We start from the raw sequence: 20,983 nt of genomic DNA on the forward strand, positions 1-20,983 counted from the left end.
ATACATTGTGGATGTAAGTCAGTCCCTGGTCAAGTGTATCATTTGCAAATATTTTCTCCCATTCTGTAGGTTGTCTTTTCACTCTCTCGATAGTGTCCTTAGAAGGAGAAATGTTTTTAATTTTCATGTCCAATTTATCTGTTTATTTCTTTTGTTGCTTGACATATCTATTGGTATTGTGTCTGACAACCCATTGCTAAACCCAAGGTCATGAATATTTACATTTTCTTCTAAGACTTTTATAGTTTAGTTTCTACATGTAGGTGTATGTCATCCATTTTGAGTTAATTCTTATTTATATATGAGATAAGGGTCCAGTTTAATTCTTTTGGTTGTGAATATTTTGTTATCCCAGAATAATTTATTGAAGATTGTGTTACGTTCTAACACTAATTCTCTTACATCAGCTGGGTGTCCTGTAGTTCAATTCGATCTGACGCTAACTATTTGCAGTTAACATCAGATCCTACAAATTCAAGGACAAGGTCGTCAATTAGACTGTCCTTACTTCAAAGGTCAACTGCAAGTGGGGTCCCCAAGCTACCCTTATTTCTGCTTGGCAGAATTGGCTACAAAATTGGGAGTTCCTAAGAACCACTTTAAGGTTTGATAGTTCACTAGAACTGTTATGCCCAGACCGTTTGTTCCCCAAAGAAGACCACCAGAGTCCAGAGTCAAAGCCAAGCGGCAAGGATCTTTACTACAAGTTCGAACCTGGTCCCTCCATTTCACCGCATACAAGAGGGCCCCGAACAATGCGAGTGTTTGCTTTTTTATAGCCTGAAAGTTACAGGGGAACAAAGGAATTCTTTTGGTTCCCGCTCTTTCAGTAAAACTTTGAATGGCTGTCCCCTCATCTGTCCCCTTATCGGAGACTTTCCTGGTGGTGTTTGTACTGGGCTTGTTTGTTTTGAGCCTGGGGCTGAGGAATGTGCCCGGTTCTTTTCAGAACAACTTACCTATCTCACAAAAAGTGCTATACTTAACAATTGCCATTTTATTATAAAGGATTTAAATGAGTAGCTGGATAAAGGGGTACACAGGATATGTCTGGAATAATCTGGAGCACAAGTTTCTGTCTTCATGGCGTTGGTTGCAACACCCTCCTGGTACATCAGTATGTTCACTATCCTGGAAGCAATTCAAGCCTCATGTTCGTAGTTTTATTTGATTTTTAAGATGGAGTCTTGCTCTGTTGCTCAGGCCGGAGTGCAGTGGTGTGATCTCGGCTCACTGCAACCTCTGCTGCCCAGCTAAAAGTGATTCCCCGGCCTCAGCCTCCCGAGTAGCTGGGATTATAGGCGTGCACCACCATGCCCAGCTAATTTTTGTATTTTTGGTAGAGATGGGGTTTTGCCATGTTGGCCAGGGCTGGTCTTAAACTCCTGAACCTCAAGGTATCCGCCCTCCTTCTTGGTCTCCCAAAGTGCTGGGATTACAGGCATGGGCCACCGCACCCGAGCTCACGTTCATAGTTTTTATTCAAGGTATTTATTACATAAGCATGTAATTGGCCATGTGACTAAACTCAATCTTCAGATCTTCTTCTTTCCCCAGAGGTAGGAGGGGACTGGAAACGCCATCACTCTAATTACATGGGAATTTTTTTTTTTTTTTTTTTCGAGGTGGAGTCGCGCTCTGTCACCCAGGCTGGAGTGCAGTGGCGTGACCTCGGCTCACTGCAAGCTCCGCCTCCCGGGTTCACGCCATTCTCCTGCCCCAGCCTCTGGAGTAGCTGGGACTACAGCCGCCCGCCACCATGCCCGGCTAAATGTTTTGTATTTTTAGTAGACACGGGGTTTCACCGTGTTAGCCAGGATGGTCTTGATCTCCTGACCTCGTGATCCGTCCGCCTCGGCCTCCCAAAGTGCTGGGATTACAGGCGTAAGCCACCGCGCCCGGCCGGGATTTTTTATTCTTTTGACAACCTCCCCCATCCTGTAGGCTATCTGTGGCAACAACCCTGTGCCACCTCATTAGCATAACAAAGGCACATCTATCACTCAGGGAATTTCAAGAATTTCTGAAACTCTGTGCCAGGAACCAGGGACAAAGACCAGATTTAAAAAAATATATTAATACTTATATGACAACTATTCTTCCTTCCATTGACTTGTCTGGGCAACCTTATCAAAAATCAACTAGCTACAAATGTATCGGTTTATTTCTGTACTCTCAATTCTGTGCCATTAGATCTATATGTGCATCCTTATACCAGTACCACTAATGTCTTAATTATTGTAGCTTTGTCATAAATTTTGAAGTTGGAAAGGATACATCCCCTTTTTCTTTCTTTCTTTTTTTTTCAGGATCGATGTAGCTATTTTGGACTTTTTGTATGTCCATATGAATTTTAGGATCAGCTTGACAGTTTCTGTAAAAAAGCCAACTGGGATTTTGATAAGAATTGTGTTCAATCTGTAGATTAATTGGCGAGTATTATCATTTTAAGAATATTAAGTTTTCTCATCCATGAATGTGGGTTGTCTTTTCATTTTTTAGATATTCTTTAATTTTTTTCACAGATGTTTATAGTTTGTGATTCACAAGCCTTAGACTTCTAATGTTAAATTTATTCCGAAGTATTTTATTCTTTCCATGCTATTATAAATAGAATTGTTTCCTGGATATCGTTTTCAGAATGTTCATTACTAGTTTGTAGAAATACAATTGATTTTTATATATTGATCAACTATCCTGCAACCTTACTGAACTTGTTCTTTAGCTCTTATAGTTTTTTAATTACTTCCTTAAGATTTTCTAAGTAAAAACGATAACGTTATCTACAAATAGCGATAATCATACTTCTTTCTTTCCAGCCTGGATGCCTTTTCTTTCTGTTTCTTATTTAGTGAACCTGTATGAAATCTCTAATAAAATGTTGAATAAAAGTGGTATGAGCAAACATTCTTGTTCCTTAGTTTAAGGAGAAAACAGTTAATGTTTTGCCATTAAGTATTATAGTTGTAGATTTTTCATAGATGGTCTTTACTAGGTTGAGGAAGTTTCCTTCTATTGCTAGTTTGTTTAATGTTTTGATGGTTTTAAAGCAGGGTGTTGGATTTTGTCAGATGCTTTTCAGCATCTATAGAGATATTGTATGATTTTTCCCTTTATTAATATGGTACGGTATGTTATTTGATATTTATATGGTAAATCAACTTTGCATTCCTGGGATAAATCCTACTTGGTTATAGAGTGTAATTCTTCTTGCCATTTTATGTACTCTAAAATGATCTAAATATTCCAAAATTATTTAGGCTTTTTAAAATGAAAAAGAATATAAATTAATAAATAAAAGTTGCACAAGTCACCTGGTCTTAGATTACCTCTAAGTCTGCAGCTCTGGTATTTTAGACCAATATTTCAGAAGTGGAATTCTGTTTTCTTGTAAGTACAGTTTGAAGTATTGTCATTAAAATACTGACCTGCATAATCTGGTTGATAATATAGGACCAACCTAAGACAAAAAATTGATAAGCTTTTTATTTATACAATTTTAATAAGCTTGTTGCAAGATCCCACATATAATTAATAAATGCGTAAACATCTTGAAGTCATATAATGTAGTCATTTTGGTGGCCAAAGCTTAAAAAGCAGACAATAGCTGATGAACTTCCCCATATAAAAACTATTCAACAATCACAAATAAATAATAAAATCATAATAAAATAGCTGTATGTATTGAAAACTTAGATTTGGGGTTCATGACAAGCTTATGAAGCCATTTTGTAGATTGGGAAAATAAGCCTCCAAGAGGTTAGATAAATTTGCAAAAACATTCCCAGAAATCAATAATTAAATTCTGCTTTTATGACCCTGCAGTCTGTCTCTGATAAAGTGACTACTTATAGAGTGTTTCTGTTTTTATTTTGTTCTATTGTTGGTATTTTTGCCTGGAAATTATTCAATGGGTTTATGAAGTATTTATTCTTCTATAACTTAGTGTCCTAGTACAATGTAGCACCGTGCTTTGCTAAGTGCTTATGTATTCTATAAATTTTATTTCATAAATTTATACATATACATGTATTCCATAAGTTTTATTCTATAAATTTATACACATATGTATTCCATACATTTCAGTGCCCATTAGAATGTTTTGCATAAAGTATTGTAGCAATATATATATATATATATTTTAAACTATCATGAACTATAAAAAATGGTTGTAATTGTCTCAGTAAAACTAGGCTTAGGATCACTTCAGGCTATACACACACACTTGTGTGAGTGAGTTTGTGCATCACACATGCATGCTCACATGGCTGAATTAATCATATGATGACTTTTAAGTGATTTAATTGATATGGCTCCAAAATAATTAGTTCATATTTTTACATTTCAGTTGTCGCTGTATCTTGAAATGTCATTAATAAAAATTGTTTAGTTTTTCATTTATTTTTCATTCATTAGCCACTAACTAGCACAGTCGTATGAGTTTGATGTTGTTTTATGGCTATGAATCTGGTCTAGAAAAAAAATTATTATAATGAAAGTACTTAATATTTTTTCCAACATTTTGCAATAGAAATCTCATTTAACTATCTTTATCATTTTCAATTTTTTTATTTGAGTATTTGGAATTACTTTGATTTCTCACTTAATATTTTCTTTCTTTGTTTCAATTTTTCTTTCTTTTTCTTTTCTTTTTTTTTTTTTTTTAGCATTTCAAGAAATAGATAATATCAAGGACATCAGGACACCGGGAGTGGGAGAGATTGGACTGGGAGACTCAGCAGGTCAGGACGTTTACATTACCATTTGCTGGTCATTCTTTTGCCATCAGTTTTACAATTCTCGAATCTCTTGCCACTTGCTTATTTCTTCCATGTGCTTGAGTTGTTCTTGGTTTGCAAATTATGAATAATACTCTAATAATGTAGGAAGCTGAGCATTTGGGCATCTTCCTTTTATAGTTTGAAGATGAAAATAATTTAAAAACTATCAAGAATAGAAAAAAATCTTACATAAGTTACATAGATGCCTGAATTTATATTTTTTCTATATTTTTTTCCTTGTATAAACTGTTTTGAAATGAAACTTCTTAATGACTTTCCCTTAATGACTTTTAAGAATCAAATTCTTAAAACATGTAGAATGTTAATAAATATGTAATTGTAGGGAGGAGCACCCAGGTCCATGAAAATCGATTTTCTTCTCTTCTCTGCCATGTACTCTGTGCTGGTGTCCACCTCTAAAAGCTCTTGACACTCTTCAGAGTCAATCTGTTTGCCAACGCTAATAGTAACTACAGAATATTGACTACCATGTATGAAATGAGAGTTAATTAAATCAATTTCTATGTAAATAAAAGATCTCAATAGTCAAAGAGTCTCCTGGGAGCATTCAGCAGTCATTGTGCAAGGTTAGTTTTAGTCACATTTCTCAGTAAGCTAGAGCCACAGTGGCCTTTGAAGTCCCCATTGCCATGAATGTGGCTAATGGCTGTGTGTTCATTCCTTGGTCCAGGGAAGTGTCTTGGTTGTTTCAACAATGCTCACAACTCTCACTATTATTGCTTAGTTATGAGTGAAGACTTGGTGGTCCCCTCCTTCCTTGTAACCCCTCCCATGTTACTGCTTCCACAGCTCCCCTGGAGTGTGTCTTAGCTCCTGCACATTCAGGTCTTCTGTAGAACAACTACCAGTGGCATTTTCAGTTTTCATTATACAGAGAGATAAATGTCTTTGTCCTTCAGTGTGATCAGATCTCTTCAGTTAAAATGACTTACTCATAAAGGAACTAAGCTTAAAGTTATTCTATCTGGATGCCTCAGAGATTTTGTTATGTTTTAGCATGAACATTAGGACATTAGGGATTGGACACATTTTTATTGGCATGTACCTTGAGAGAACACTGCTTACCAGCTTAAAGGGAAGATAAATTTCGACTATATCTTCATGCAATGCATATGCTTAACTCTCTGCTTTTAGCTAAATGGTAAGAGTCCTGCAAAAAGCTGTATTTAAAATGATATGCCAAAGTAAGTGTGTCTGCACTGATTCTTGTAGAGTTAAGAACCACTCTTCAATGATACTTTGATAAAGAGTATTCTGATAATAAACATTCCCAAATTTTTAGTTTGCAAATATTACGGAAATAAACATTAAAACCAAATAAGTTGAAGCTAAACGTTGTGGGTGTTCTTCTCATCCAACAATTATATAAATATTGCCCTTAAATTGAATACACTTGTTGTTTGGCTTTCGCATGTTTGGAAGCAAAATAAGGAAGGGACAAACATCTCATAGATCCCTATAGTCTTATGAGACAGAAAGAAACTTGGTCCAATCAACTTATTTCACAAGCCTAAATAACTATCCTCTGTCACATGAAACATTAGTAACAGAACTAAATCTATGTTTCTTGGCATGATGCAGGTCTACTACATTATGCTACCTCACAGGTTATGGAACACAAATCATTCTGTATACTACATTGTGCACACACATAAAAATACCATCATATTTGCCATTTTGCCAACTTATCATTTGATAAAGAATGCTATTGGTACTAACACTTCACTTTGGATTATACTAGTATTCAAAGAAGTCAAGAACTTAAAAATGTTTTTGATAGAGTCATTTCCCTGGAGAAGTTTTCTGTTTAGCTAGATGAAATAAAAAGATGATTATCCATTCATTAATTCATTTATTCATACAAGGAAAATTCCTACTCTCCCAGAGCTTTCATTCCTATGGAAGAAAACATAAAGTGAAGATTTTGATGTGTATGTCAGTGGGGATAAGTACTAAGAAGAAAAATAAAGCAGAGATACTAGAGAACACTGAAAGACCACCTCAGATACACTGTCTAGGGAAAGGCTATTTGATAAGGAGAGAATGGAATAGAGTACTGAATGGAGTAAGAGAACAATTTCAAAATGTGGGGGAAGAGAGGTACATTCAACAGGAAGAGCCAGTATGAAGAGTGTGCTTGGTGTGTTGAAGGAATGGCAAGGGCAGTGGCAGGAAGACAGAAGCAGACAAGTGAGAGATGACGCTATGGAGGATGAGTGGTGTTCATCATTTACAGCCTGGTAGACCATAATAGGACCTTGACTATTATTCTGAGGGAGATGGAGATCATTAAAGGAATCTTAGCAGATGAGGAGCATGTTATGGTTCATATGTTTTAAGGATCAGTCTCACTTACAAGTTGTGTACATCATTTAAAAAATGTCCCCTTATAGACAGAATCTAAATTATGAGTAAAAATAGATTTAATAATGATTAGGGCAACATCGTCTAACCAGGATATTGACTGATGATTGTGTTCAGGGGGCTGATGTTAGATAATACAGCTATCCTTTTTCTTTTCCATGTCTTTAATTTGCAGAATTCTCTTGAATTTGAATTACGGTTTTTGGCTTTGTATAATAACATTGTTTTATAATAGGGACCTTAATGATAATGATATATAATATTTAAAAATTGTGTGCATTCAGTTAGTTGCTTGGCACAGCTGAATTTCTCATTTGTTTGCCATTTATAATTTCAACCCTAACCACATAACTTTCTGTAAGTCCAGAAGGAAGTCCTGAATTTTGTCTCCTATTTGAAAGAGAAGATGTTTGAAAATTATGTAACTCTTTTATTATAATTATCCCAATCCATGAGACTATTTATGAGCAGGAAAGACAGAGTAGTTGAAACAAATCAATTTAGTATGAATTAGCAGGCATGAATTCTGGAGGCAGCTCTGAAACTTACTAGCTGGGTGACTTGGCATCTTTGACCTCTGTTTGCCTCCTCCATGACCTATGGGAGAAGTGCAGTGTTGTTATTGCTGCAGTTCCTTCACATTTGTCAAGCCATTGTACACATATTAGGTAATAAAGAGAAAATGGGTGAATAAAGAGTTACTTACATTAGAAGTAACCATTTATAATACAAATGAGAAAATAAGGGATATGGTTTCATATAAATAACAGAGGATAACATCCATATATATTTTCAGAAAATTATTAGGTTAAAGTAGATATTATTGATACTTGGAAGGAAGAATTATTTCTAAAAGTGTCATTTGTATCATGTGAAGAATCAAAATAAATATTTAAAAAGTAATTTGGGAGGTGGGGAGTGCCTTCTACTAGCAATCTTGTGGCAGCAGTTTTCAATTGCCAAATAAGTATTTACCAAAAAGTTTTCACATTTCTAATTAATGCATTAGAAACTATTTTAAAACTCTACCTAAGTTATCTAGGCTTAGATTTTCATGATTTGCCTATCAGAATATTCATGCAACAAAAATATATACATACATACCTGCTTATGAATATTTAATATTATTTTCCTAAAAATTATTATTCTAAATTCTTTCCTTTTCAGTCATAAGAGTAAGAATCATATTTATGATTCAACTGATAAATAAGGAAATTATTCTTTGACATTATTTTTTTGGAGAGGGCATGCCTACTTCCACTTCACATATTCATCTAAGATTGTTTTTGAGTCTGCAGTGATTCCTGTCACTTTCTGCCACAGACAGTGGAGGAAATTCTCCACTCCCATAAGAGTTAGTTCCTCCACCTATGCTTACCCATTGCCTGTTCAACAAACTTTGATTCTCTTCTCCAGTACCTTCAACTTCTTCTGCATTACTAGAAGCAAAATATTTAAATGCTCAAATTTCTCATCTAAAAACAAATAAAAACTTTTTTTAAATTTTACTTTTTCCTTTAGCTACCACTCCCTTCATGTACAAATTTCCCTAAAGCCTTATCTTAAATTGCAGTCATTTTCTTTTCTCCTCCTCAATCCTCTGCACTCTTCCGCTTCTATCATGCCAAATCTTGCTAAGATCATCAATAACCGTTATCTTGCTAAATCCAAAAGGTATTTTTTAGTCATTGTCTTATTTCATCCTTAGTTTCATTCAGCTGCATGAATGACTTTCCAACCCTCACCCCATTTTTTTGGTTGTTTTTGAAGGACTGTCTTCCCTCTGCTTTTCACTTGGAAGTGAACCTGTCTTGTTCTCCACTTCATCCCTAACACACTATTTAAAGTGCTTTCTAATAGCATGTGTTGAATAAATTTGGCGTGAAGAGCCATAGCCAAATGAATACAATGTGAAATCCAATGCCATAAAGGCTGCAAAAGATCTACAAGGTGACAGTGTATAAGGCTTCATAGAAAAGAGAAAGTTCCATAGACAAGGCAGTATTTGAGCTGGGCTTTAAAGGATGCATATGATTTTGCCCAGCAGAGATGTTGGACAGTGGGAAGATTGCCAAGGATATATTTAAAGCTCTGGTGTCTTATGTTCCTCTTGGGCTTGAGTTTGGATGCAACACAGGGGATACAAAAGGAAAACAGTGACTATAAAGGTAAGTTGGGTTCAAATAATAAGAAGACTTTGAATCTTATGCTAAGTGGTTTGTCCTAACTCCACAGGACTTGGGGAGTCATTAAAACTTTTTGTTTGTCTTGGGAAAGTAGGGTGATGATTAGGGCTGTGCCTTGGATTAATTAATTCTTATGATGTCACTCTGAGGCTGATTGATTTATAAACTGTATGGCTATAAGAAGGAAGATAGAATACTAATGCAGTCATGAAGTAAGAGTTCAGGAAAGTCAGGCATGAGTGGTAACACCAGGGTGCAGATACAAGCAGAAATCTGAAGATGGAATCCATAGGTTTTGATGTCTTCCTAGAGTGCTAAGGGATCAATTTCAACTTTGAATAATGGAAATAAAGGCCGTACAATTCACAGATATAGGAAATCACAAAAAGCCGTTTGTTTTTATTGATTTATTCTTTTTATAAAATTTTTGTCAGAGGGCATGAATTGTTTTGAGAGTCTTTATATTTGAGTTACCAATATTGATATATTGAGGAAGTATTCCACACTGGAGATTCTGGAACCTGGCATGAGAGTTGACGATGCAGCTATATGAATTTAGACTTGATGCTGAAAGTTGCCTCCTTAGTGGAAGAAGGGCAATCTAGACTGAGGGGATAGCCTGCAAGACGAGGATGCTGAATGCCATGTAGAATTTTGAAGATCACGTGGAATAGTGGAAATAAAAGAAACTCTCAAGTTTGAGTTGTAGCTTTGCTGCTTTACAAACTATATGGTCTTGAAGTAGCATTTGGTTTGTTTATTCATTTATTTATCGTTAATATCTGCCCAGGGCCCTCCTGAGTGGTCTGCAAACAGTAAGCACTAAATGCAGGCTTTATTGGCTCACTAGGATATAATCATTTCTACATTATGGATTTTTTTGAAGTATCAAAAGTTGTTTGTGTATTCATTCATTTATTCATTCATATATTCTTACTGAGTCTTACTCTGTGACAGGCACCCTTATTATATTGCCTGACTTCTCCTCCATCTCATTTCTTGGCTAGTATTTTCATTGGTTCAACTTGGCGATATTGTTCTCGGTTATAGGAAAAAGATTGATTGATTTAGATCCCATCCATCTATAGAGTCATGCCATTTACATCTCAGACTACATTTCCTCTGCCTCAAGTTGGTTGAGACAGCTCCAAAAGGAAGTGATGGCGAATGTTGCCTTTACTTTTACAATAACAGAAAAGAATCTTTCTGCTGATTTCATTTAGACGCTTACAGTAAAATATTTAACTCACAAATGATTTAAATCATCCTCTTTAACAGTAGTTAAACACACTGATGTTACAGAGATCTGCCAAACATAACTATTATCATATGACTACTGAGAAGTTTTTGGACAGAAGTGCTCGTTAGAAGAGGGGAGCCCTATTCCCTGAATGCTGAATGAGTGCTTGCCTGGGGTGTCCCCAGAAATAGGAGCTGACACAGGTGTTCGGCACAGTTGCTTACTGCTTCCCATCAAGAAGGATGGGAGGATCTTAGCACTACTGGTTTGTGGCACTCAGCTTATTTGGCAAGCAGTCAGCTCTGGCTGTGGATTTCCCTGGGGAAAATAAAAGCCACAGGGAAGTCATCAGTGTGACCTTCTGCTGGGTAGTTGGCACACAGTTGCACCACAGGAAAGCTTTCAGTTGTCATTTTCTGAATGGGGAGAGATCAGGTGCTGATGGAGGCTCCCCATCCAAGGTGGAAGGTGGAGAAGGAAACCAGTATTGAACAGAAGCTTACCAAATAATTCCCAGTCACGAAGCTGTACACCAGTGGATCTGCTGATAAAAGGGATTCTTGGGGGGAGGCGGTTGATGTTTTTTGGGGGGTTTCTTTGGTTCTGTAAGCGTAATTACAAGCTTTCCTGTTGAAGTCTGACCCATCATATTGAAATGCTGTCACTAGTATCATTAGCAAGTAAAGTGTTGATAACATAGTCAAATGCACAGCAGAGTTCTGGCTCTTAAGTGTCTGGACTAACTCCCAATATTAGGAATAGGAGTCAAACTGCCATCACTTTTCCTGTGCTAACAGACGCCCTGCCATTAGCAGTCTGAAGGCAATTTTAATAAAATACATAGTCCTGCTGAGTTGGTCTCAAAAGATAAATACGCAATGCAGAAAAGAAGCTTTTGTTTAAAAGTAATTATTTAAACTATGTATTACAGGTAATTTTCTTCTACCAGTAAGGCAAATGCTATCAGAATTTCAATAATGATTTTTTGGCTCTTATCTAAATAATGTGATATTGTCATTTCTAAGAGTTAAAGCAGTGCTTATTTTTACTTATATACAAAATGAGGGCAGATTGGACCCAGGTATCATGTGCATGTGTTTTACAGTTGATATTACATTTTTGGGTGAACAATGTTGTATTCTTGGACAGATTTATGGAAATGTAGCAAGCTGGTGAGAGAGCTCTGAGAACTACAGACTTGACTTGCAAACACAGATTAGAACAGGAGGGCAAAGAACATCTTTTTATTTTCCCTTTGCTGTCCGAAAGGAAATCAAATTTCAGTCTTTTAAAAGCTCTTTTAATAGGATGCTTGTACGTAAACCACAGTCACAAGGGTATAATAAATGTGTGCATGTATCCGAGGAGCCAGGGCTTTGTTCACCAAAAGGTAAAAAGCTCAGAAAGCTTTCTTAAGAGTCTATTTGGAAACCATTGAAGCCACCGCCTTTTCTTGCCTTCCTACTAGCATGAAATCCTTAAATTAATATAGAATTAGCTCTGTCCTTACTGTAGGCAGAGTGAGAACTTGCTTATCTAAGTGGAATGCAGTGGGTATGAGGAAGGTTCCTATTTCTCTCTGCTGCTCTTTGGAATGAGACAGACATCAGTTCACATTCCACTCAACTCCTTTTTATCATGATCTATCACCTTAGGCGAGTTATTTGTCATCTTTGTCAAGCCTTTGTTTCCTCATCTATAAAATTAGTATAAGAATAACATGAGCCTTGTATGATTGTTATGAGGATGTAATGAGATGATACATGTAAAATATTTGGGGTGGTGTCTGGCACAGAAGCAGCACCCAGGAAATGCTAATTTATATTTGAATGAGCTATTAACAAAATTTTATCAGGGAAAGCACAATGTTGAACATTGTGCTAGGAGTTGGGATAAATATATTGAGTAATATATGGTGTCTACTTCAAAAGTGTAAAGCCTAATGCAAGACAGGCATTTAAGCAGATAACTTAAGTACTGTATGCCACTTGTTGTAATGTGAGTATAGATCTTGGGGACATAAAGAAGGCAGGGCTTAATCTTGGCCATGGGAAAAATTACTGCAAAATCTTCTTGATTTGTTAAGCTTTCAAAGAGAAGACGCTAAGCTGTATAGTTTCATCCTGAGCTGTTGTGATCAAAGCCAACTATTTTTTTTCCAAGAGTGATTTTTTTCCCAGCTCCTTGTTTTTTCTGTTCTTCTTCCTTTACATTTATGTAAACCTTTTCCTTAATTGTTAGCACCATGGTTAGATGATATCTATAGGCAGTGAGAGGAGGTAAACATGAATTAACCCTTCAAATGCTGCTCAGCATCCTGCTAAAATGATTTCAGGGAGAGTTAGAAACACAGGCTTTATTCTCATACATTGCTGATGGGAATGCAAAGTGATACAAGCCTTTGGGAGAGAAGTTGGTGATGTCTAAACAAATCTACATACACACTGAACCTTTTGACCCAGCAATGCCACTTTTCGGAATTAATCCTGAAGACACAATATCAACAATATTAAAACTAGCCTGAGTTGGGGGTGGTAGCTCACGCCTGTAATCTTAACACTTTGGGAGGCTGAGGCAGGTGGATCACTTGAGGGCAGGAGTTCGAGACCAGCCTGGCTAACATGGTAAAACCCTGTCTCTACTAAAAATACAAAAATTAGTCAGACATGGTAGTGGCCACCCATAATCCCAGTTACTCAGGAAGCTGAGGCATGAAAATCACTTGAACCCAAGAGGTGGAGGTTGCAGTGAGCCGGAATTGTGCCACCGCACTCCAGCCTGGGCGACAGAGTGGAAGTCCATCTCAAATAATAATAATAATAATTAATAATAATAATAATGGAAAAATAAAACTATATACCCAAGATTATTCATCATGACATTGTTTATAATTGTAACATATTAAAAACTATCTAAATGTTCATGCAGAGGAGGGTAGTTGAAGAAAACAGAGTGAAGAACATCATCTGGAATGGAAATAAAATAAGAAAGTATGTATGTGTCTGCTAATTGGAACCAAGAATAGGAAGGACAAACCAGAAATTAATGAAACTGATTAATTACACTAGTTGGGCCCAGGGGAAGGGGATAGAGAGAATGGGAATAGGGAGCAAGAGTGAAGAGGTGATAGGGAGTGACATTTATCTGAATGGACTTTTTTGGTGTAGTTCTGATTTTTGGAACTGTGTTAATATTTCACATACTCGAACAGTAAATAATTGAAGTGAATTAGAGTATTCAGGGTACCCCACATGAAATATTAAAAAATAGCAAGAAAACTTAACCATATTCTTAGGAATTAAAGATGAAGGAAGTGGATAAAAAAGAGCGAATCTAAGTAACTGCCAAACAGTAATTGGCGTTTATACTCTAAAATTTTAAAAAAATGAACAAAAAAGAACTATTGTACTCTTATCAGAATATTTGTATTTCACAAGATATGGGTGAGTGATTCAATTTTTTACAGGGGTGAGATCTAGCATTTCCAAAACTGATTCAAATGTCTCCTAGGATTGTGGATGAGGGCTATTTTCTCTCTGTCAAAGAAAGGAAGAGGGCTAGAATGAAGCCTGGTTATTAGATTTTTATCTTAGATATCAGTAAGAAAAATATGTATCACAGATATACAAATAATGAAATGGGAGTATATGTGTGTGTTCATTTAAATATTCCCAGCTCTATCTGCTGAGAGGGCCTAGAAGCATTAACACCCCAATGGTGATGAGCACATTTGGTACCTAGTTCTTGGTTTCTAAATACCATTCTCTAGCAAAAGAAACCAAGAATCCTTGTAGAAATGGATGATTCCAGGGCCAGAACCAGAAACATGTCATAAAAGTCTGGAACATCTTTTGGTCCCAGAAAGTAGGGAAGGAGTAAACAATGATGAAAACATTGAAATAACACAGGATCCACCCTGAAGTAGCTCTCTATTTCCAAATTCGGGACATTTGAGCAAGAAAATAATGAAAGTAATAGGATATTCTCAATATAGTCCATAAGGTTGTAAGAAAGTATTGAACAAATAAATAAGTGAGGGAGAAAAGAAAGCTCTTTCTTAACAGTAAGAATGCCAATTAAGAGGAATGATGGAAATAGAAAGTCACCATTTGGTAAACACCACAGTCGTAATAGTTTCAGGCAAGAATCATCAAATGGATGCTAAATTTGTGGGTGAAAATATAATGATAAATAGGATATTTACAGAGTGTCAACGTATCTCCTCTCAAAATACTTATTAATTATAAAAGGAAAGTAGTAACTTTACAGTGGAAAAACCTGGCAGACACCACCTAAAACAAATGATCAAAGTTAACATCACCAGTAATGAGATATATCACCATCATGTGCCTCTCATATGATTCGCTGAGAAAGGCACAAAAAGTAATTTCTGTCATGTTCTTGCCAAAAGTACATAACATGAATTTAATCATGAAGAAATATCAGACAACCCAAAAGGGACATATTACAAAATAACCTGGCAGGACCCTTAAAAAGTGTGAAGGTCATTAAAAACAAAGAAAGATTGAAGAACTGTCCCAGATGGAAAGAGATGAAGAAAACATGACAACTAAATATTGGCTCATAGTCCAAGAAAAATACATTAGTGGGTCAATTGTTGGTATTTCAATGAGGGCCATAGATCATCAAATCATGTATCAATGTATCAATGTTAATCTTTTGGTTTTGATGATTGTATTATTGGTTCTATAATATGTTTATTTGTGGGAACCTGGGTAAAGAATATATGGACACTCTGTATTATTTTTGCATTTTTTAAGCCTGAAATTATTTCAGAATGAAAAGTTCAATTGAAAGATAAAAATTGTGTGCCTTAAATAAAATGTATGTATATATTATCCATTCATCTTTATTATCCATTGCTATATAAAAGGATGACTTCAATAGACTCTAGGAATAAAGGAAAATTGTAATAGAGTGATAGGTATGTTACACTGTGAACTGGGTCCTATTTTGTTAACTTGCTCTGTCACCCACTGTGTAAGCCCCGGGGATACTTTCTATACTTTTATATTTTGCTAGTCTATTTGCCAATAACATAGAAATAATGATCTAGCAAGACTGTTTGTAATTATTCACACCAATGGAGGAGAGCAGAGATGTCAAGTATGGAGCCCACAAACAATAATTTTAAGAAGCACTCAAGTGAAGATCAAGGTTTAATGCCAATGAAGAGCCAAGTGTATTCTGGTACATGTAAAACTCCAGCTATACAAATGTTTTCATAGAGGGAAAGCAGAGCTAGTACATTAAGTTCCATCGATGTGTGTTAAGAGATCAGTAATCAAACAAAAGCTGGAAAGGAAGTAAGGGGCACAGTATCGGTGTAGCCATCCAGTCAGTCTCCAAGGGCCCAGGTTAAGTTAAAAACAATGTCTGATGACTCACACCTCCCAAAGCTTGATGGTGCCAGTGAGATGGTGGTAGTACTCACTAATACTCTGTGACAACATTAAAGGACTAGGGTAAAGGATCGATAGCAACTTGAGAGTTAGCAGAGTTCTGTGCAACACCAGCTTGTTTTCACACACATTGATGTTAAAATTTTTTTGTGTTCAAAATAGTTACAAGATGTCAGCAGAGAGATTGACATCATTAACTATATTTTATAGATGAGGAAACTGAAATTCAGAGTTTCTCAAATTATACTGCTAGTAGAGAATGGACTTGCACTGTAGACCAGGGTATTCATTTGAGTCCTTGAACCTTTTAGCATCAGGAAACTCCCTAGGAGTACATGAAATGTTTGTGTATAAGACTATGCAGGTGCATTTTTTTTTTCCTGAGAAAAGGATACAAATCATGTGATTTTATCAGATTTTCAAAGGAGTCTGTGACCTAAAACATAACAAAATATAAAATTTTCTTTCCACATGAGCGCACAACATAGAGTGGAAATACTTTTGCTGGACTTGGGAGTATATAACTCTTACAGTACATATAAGAAGCATCAGTATGAAAGTAAATGATTTAACAGAGAGATTCTAGGACTTGCCCAGAATCACAAGAGTTAGTGCCTAAGTAAAACCAGAACTCTAGCTGTTCACAATTTCAGGGAATTGGTTTTCCTATTGACCATGTTATGAATTGTTGGGTGTATAGTTCTGTGATAGTTCCTCCCTGACCAGGGAGGTGGAGGTCTGGTTCCCAGGTCTGGTACCAGTGGAGGACGTCAGATCCAAAGGAACCTTGAGCAGCAACTGAATTCCAGTTTTCTGCTGAGACATCAATTAGCATTTTGAGCATAAGGGCAATTTGAATAAAATTCTGTGGATTGTTTGAGAATTCTCTAGGTGGAATTAGGAAGTATGGTAGAATTATCTCACCTATGTGGAAGGAAAATGTCTTTTAAATATGGCAGAGGCCTTAGGGTGAGCATTCTGATTGTGTTGTCTCATCTGGCACCTGCAATACCTGCCAGAGTTTTAGCTTCCTAAATTACTCTGGGGCATTAGAGAAGATCCTTCTGTCCAGAGATATTGTACTTCTTTGAAGAATACTTTGAATGAGATTTGAGTTTCTATATAGCTTTGACATTTGCCAAAAAGGTTACAGTATCCACAGACACCCAAATATTGTCCCTATATATGAGTGTGCGTGTTTTCACGGCAGCGTAGATCAAATTCAAAAAAAAAAAAAAGTAACACTTTACTATTACAATCAGAGTTCCTTATCATTCATGTATATGCACACATAGTAAGTATATGTATATTTGACTTTCAAACCCAAGATTTATAAAAGACTTAAGATGTATTATAAAGATCTTACAGAACTTAAAATTTAATCTAATCACCAATGATTGAGAGAGTAATAAGGACTCTAAGAGCTGGCTAACCTTATCTAAGTCACTGCTTTTGTGGACAAGGAACTGAAGCTCAGAGAGGTTAAATTTTGCATCATTTTACACAGTTAATAAGTGACAGAGCCAGAAAAAGTACCCAGATTTCCTGATTCCTAGCCCAGTTTTCTTTTCACTGTGGCATGGTGCCTTATGACACATATGAGATTAGAGCAAAATTGTATTTGTTGAAATGCATGAGAAGTGTTGTGGGTCTTTTGATGATGTTTTGTGGAAGGAGTGGGGTCATTCAATCCTTGATATTTTTCCCCCAGTTTTACACTTTAAAACTAATAAATGAATAATTTCCTTTATCTATTTCAAATTAGTAAGATTCTACTGATTTTTTTTTCTTTTCAACAATCTGCCTATAGTTTTGGAACTTACTTACTTCTGTCAGAATAAATGTATGCACACATTTGAGTTACTAACTCTTGAGTTGCTAACCCACTAAGTGACTAATCTAAGAAATCACCTCTCTTGTTAGGTGCACTGGATTGCAAACGTCTTTTGATAATACTGCAGTGGTAGTGTAGGGATTTGCAACTGGCAGGCAGGAATTGAATTGCCATCATTTGGCTTTAGCAGGAGTTAGAGTCTTGTCTCCAACATAAGCATGAGCCAAGGTACTGTCTCCTTTTTTCTAATTTTAGTTGGAACCATTGGCACTGATCTTACCTAGACAGACTAGTGTTATTTCTACCCAGCACAATCTGCTGGGATGGGCTCTATTCCAAGCCATTCAGTTGAACTTCTCCCCCTGATTTACCAAACAGAGTATATGATTGGATGTTGAGGTTAGAAGCTTTCACCCTTTTCGTTAGAAGTCATCCGTTCAGACATAGAGATTCTAAGTTTAATTGGTTCAATGTATGACTCAGAAAGAATTGGCTGTTATGACTGAAAAATGCAGCATGCTTTAATTGTGGGTCAGGAAGTAATTACTGCGACATTTTGGTGCTGGGACTTAGATATTGATACATTTAACAGTACAGGGGTGAGCAAAATGGTGAGAAGTGATGTCTACTTTCCAGCCCTCACCTATCTTATTCTGGAACAGACACATTGTACAGTTGTCCTGTCATGGTCTCTAATCATGGGCATCCATCCCTGCTGGCATCTCTCATGATCTCAGACACAGCGGCCGTGCTTTGGCTCATGTCTTCATCCTTACCACAAATCCTCAGTGAGACCTCATCAGGCTGACAGTGCTCTCCCTTGACTAACTTTCACACCATTCGGATGAAAAGGGGGCATCCCAGCCTCTCGGACCTTGATCATTTGTGCAGCCATGTCTGTACTCTTTTCTCCCTGCCTTAGTTTGTCATGGGATGTCTGCAAGGCTGCCATCTCACTGGAGTGCCACACGGGGAGCAGGCCATCAGTTCTCATTTTGCCCAGAGCCCAAATATAAAAGGGTTTTTATTATTTTTCTATCCCACCCAAACCTCTGAATACTCTACATTTGCCCTGCAGGAATTAAAAGTGTAGTGACCTCATACTAGCATGTAAGGTCACTTTTTCCTGGTGAATCTTTCTTCTCCCTAAATCAAAAGTGCCAAAAACATTAACAGTCTTTTGCTATTACACATAAACAGTAATTTCTCATATGTAAAAGCACAGGAGTTTTGTTTTGTTTTCTTCTTTTTCCTGTGGTTGCTTGTGACCCAAATGTGAAAGACTGTGGAACGAAGAGGGTTAATGGATCGGGTTATTAGTTCGTATATCATCATGCAGAGGTCTCAGTGGCCAGTAGACGTGACACATACCCTGCCCTCCTGGGCTTACAGTGAGTTCACATGGAATTTATTGTTTTTTTGTTATTCTCTAAAACTATAGATAGAAGCATACCCACAAACAGCTCAATAGAGAGATCCAGATAAACAACTCGAAATAAAATGTTTAAGTTGTATGAAAAAGAGGACTTTGAAGTGTGTCTCACTTCCCAAATATCTGTTTGAAAAATAGCAAATCATTATCCAAGTGGAAAAGAATGCTATAAATTTAAACCATTATTCCCTCCCCGTCCCCAACCCCTCCCTCTCCTTTCTTTTTACAATTGTTTCTGTTCTCATTTTGGATAGCGATTGTGGTAAAAGGTCTGTGTTCCCTGCATACCACATGCATTGCTAACTTTTGCCTAGTTTTGAACGATGGATGGGCTGCTCTCTTATAGTGTGAGTAGCACAATAAGATTAATAATAATAAATAATTATGAAGCACTTAGATCTTGTTTTATGTGTGTTAGATGGAGTTTGTTAATTATCAGAGTTCTCAGTGCAGCCCTTTGAGATGGGTATCACTATTATCCTCATTTTACAGATGAGCAAGTTCATGCAGAGAAAGAGAGTGTGTGTCTAAGAGCATACAATGATAAGTGGGCAGACCAGGATTTTATTAGACACCAAACTGTGAGTCCCTATCACTTAGCAATTGTATTCAGCTTCAAGTAACAGGAACCCGAGTGACAGTGGATACGCGGATGCAGTCCAAGCCAGCTGTCTCCTCATGCTATCAGGGACCCAGACTTCTAACTCTCTCTTCCTCCACACTGGGGGCACATCTTCATGCTAATGCTCACAAGAGGGCTGGTAGGGCTGCAGCAGACCAGTGTTAGCTCGTGTCTAGGAAGGAAGTGGGAGAAGCACAAAGCACAGAGCAGCAAGGCCAAGACAGTCAGGGCTGTCCCCTTCTAAAAGGTTTTCACTGAATCCCACCCCCACTTCCATTTACATCTCATTGCTGTAAGCAGGGTGCTGTTTGTCAAGCAGGAGCCAGGGAAGGGGTATTGGGTAGCCAGTTAGTGTTCTCTGCCACAGCTCCTAATCCCCTGTATGACTGCCTTTTCCAGTCTCAGTATAAAAATAGGGATAGAGAATATTGTTTTTTTTTTTTTTTAATTTAAAGTCAACCATAAATTTTCCTTTGTCTAGGGTTTTCTTCACAGTTAAGCTTATTAGAATACACACATATAGGCCCACATCATATGTCTCTTTACTGGAAGGGCACTCATCCTCTGATGGAATATTTTATATAGAGTCTTCAGCAAATATTTGGCACAGATCTGCTTTTAAGGGGCTATTAAATTGATCTGGAAATGAAAACCTGAGGCATCACCCAAGATTAGAGAAAATGTCAACCAATTGAAGCTTCTTTCCGCCATCCAAAATGCTAATTGACAAATGGTTAGTTATGAGGATAGAAATGTTTTCCTATAGGCTAGGCCATTCTGAGTTGTACATTTTTCCTCTTCAAGCCTGGTGAAGCAAAAATTGTCGATCAGAATGTTATCTGCAGGAAGAAGTATGTTTTTAACTTCAGGAGGCTAAAATTCCATGAACTTATTTATTCTTTTGTATCCTAATGTTTGTTTTTGTTTTTGTTTTTTGTTTTTCAAGACAGGGTTTAGCTCTGTTACCCAGGCTGGAGTGCAGTGGTATGATCTCGACTCACTGCAACCTCCGCCTCCCCGGCTCAAGCAATCCTCCCAACTCAGCCTCCTGAGTAGTTGGGACTCTAGGCTTGCACCACC

At 36.9% G+C, this 20,983-nt stretch overlaps 1 protein-coding gene and 1 non-coding gene across 14 annotated transcripts in view; one reads left to right on the top strand and one right to left on the bottom strand.

Annotated features, from left to right (window-relative positions):
• The window catches only part of SOX5 (SRY-box transcription factor 5), a 1,033,373-nt gene that overhangs the window by 350,785 nt on the left and 661,605 nt on the right, over positions 1–20,983 (top strand). For 10 of the 13 annotated variants that reach the window (XM_054664454.2, XM_063785861.1, XM_054664458.2 and 7 more), the window contains one exon: positions 4,668–4,742. The exons of the other annotated variants lie outside the window; for them this stretch is intronic. The gene's annotated coding sequence lies outside the window, so the exon portion shown is untranslated. The remainder of the gene's footprint in view (positions 1–4,667; positions 4,743–20,983) is intronic. 13 annotated transcript variants of the gene reach the window in all.
• Positions 5,574–5,647, bottom strand: MIR920 (microRNA mir-920). The gene has a single exon (NR_036006.1). It is a non-coding gene; the product is annotated as a microRNA mir-920 (primary transcript).

Source organism: Pan troglodytes, chromosome 10 (genome assembly GCF_028858775.2).
Source record: "Pan troglodytes isolate AG18354 chromosome 10, NHGRI_mPanTro3-v2.0_pri, whole genome shotgun sequence".
NCBI lineage: Eukaryota > Metazoa > Chordata > Mammalia > Primates > Hominidae > Pan > Pan troglodytes.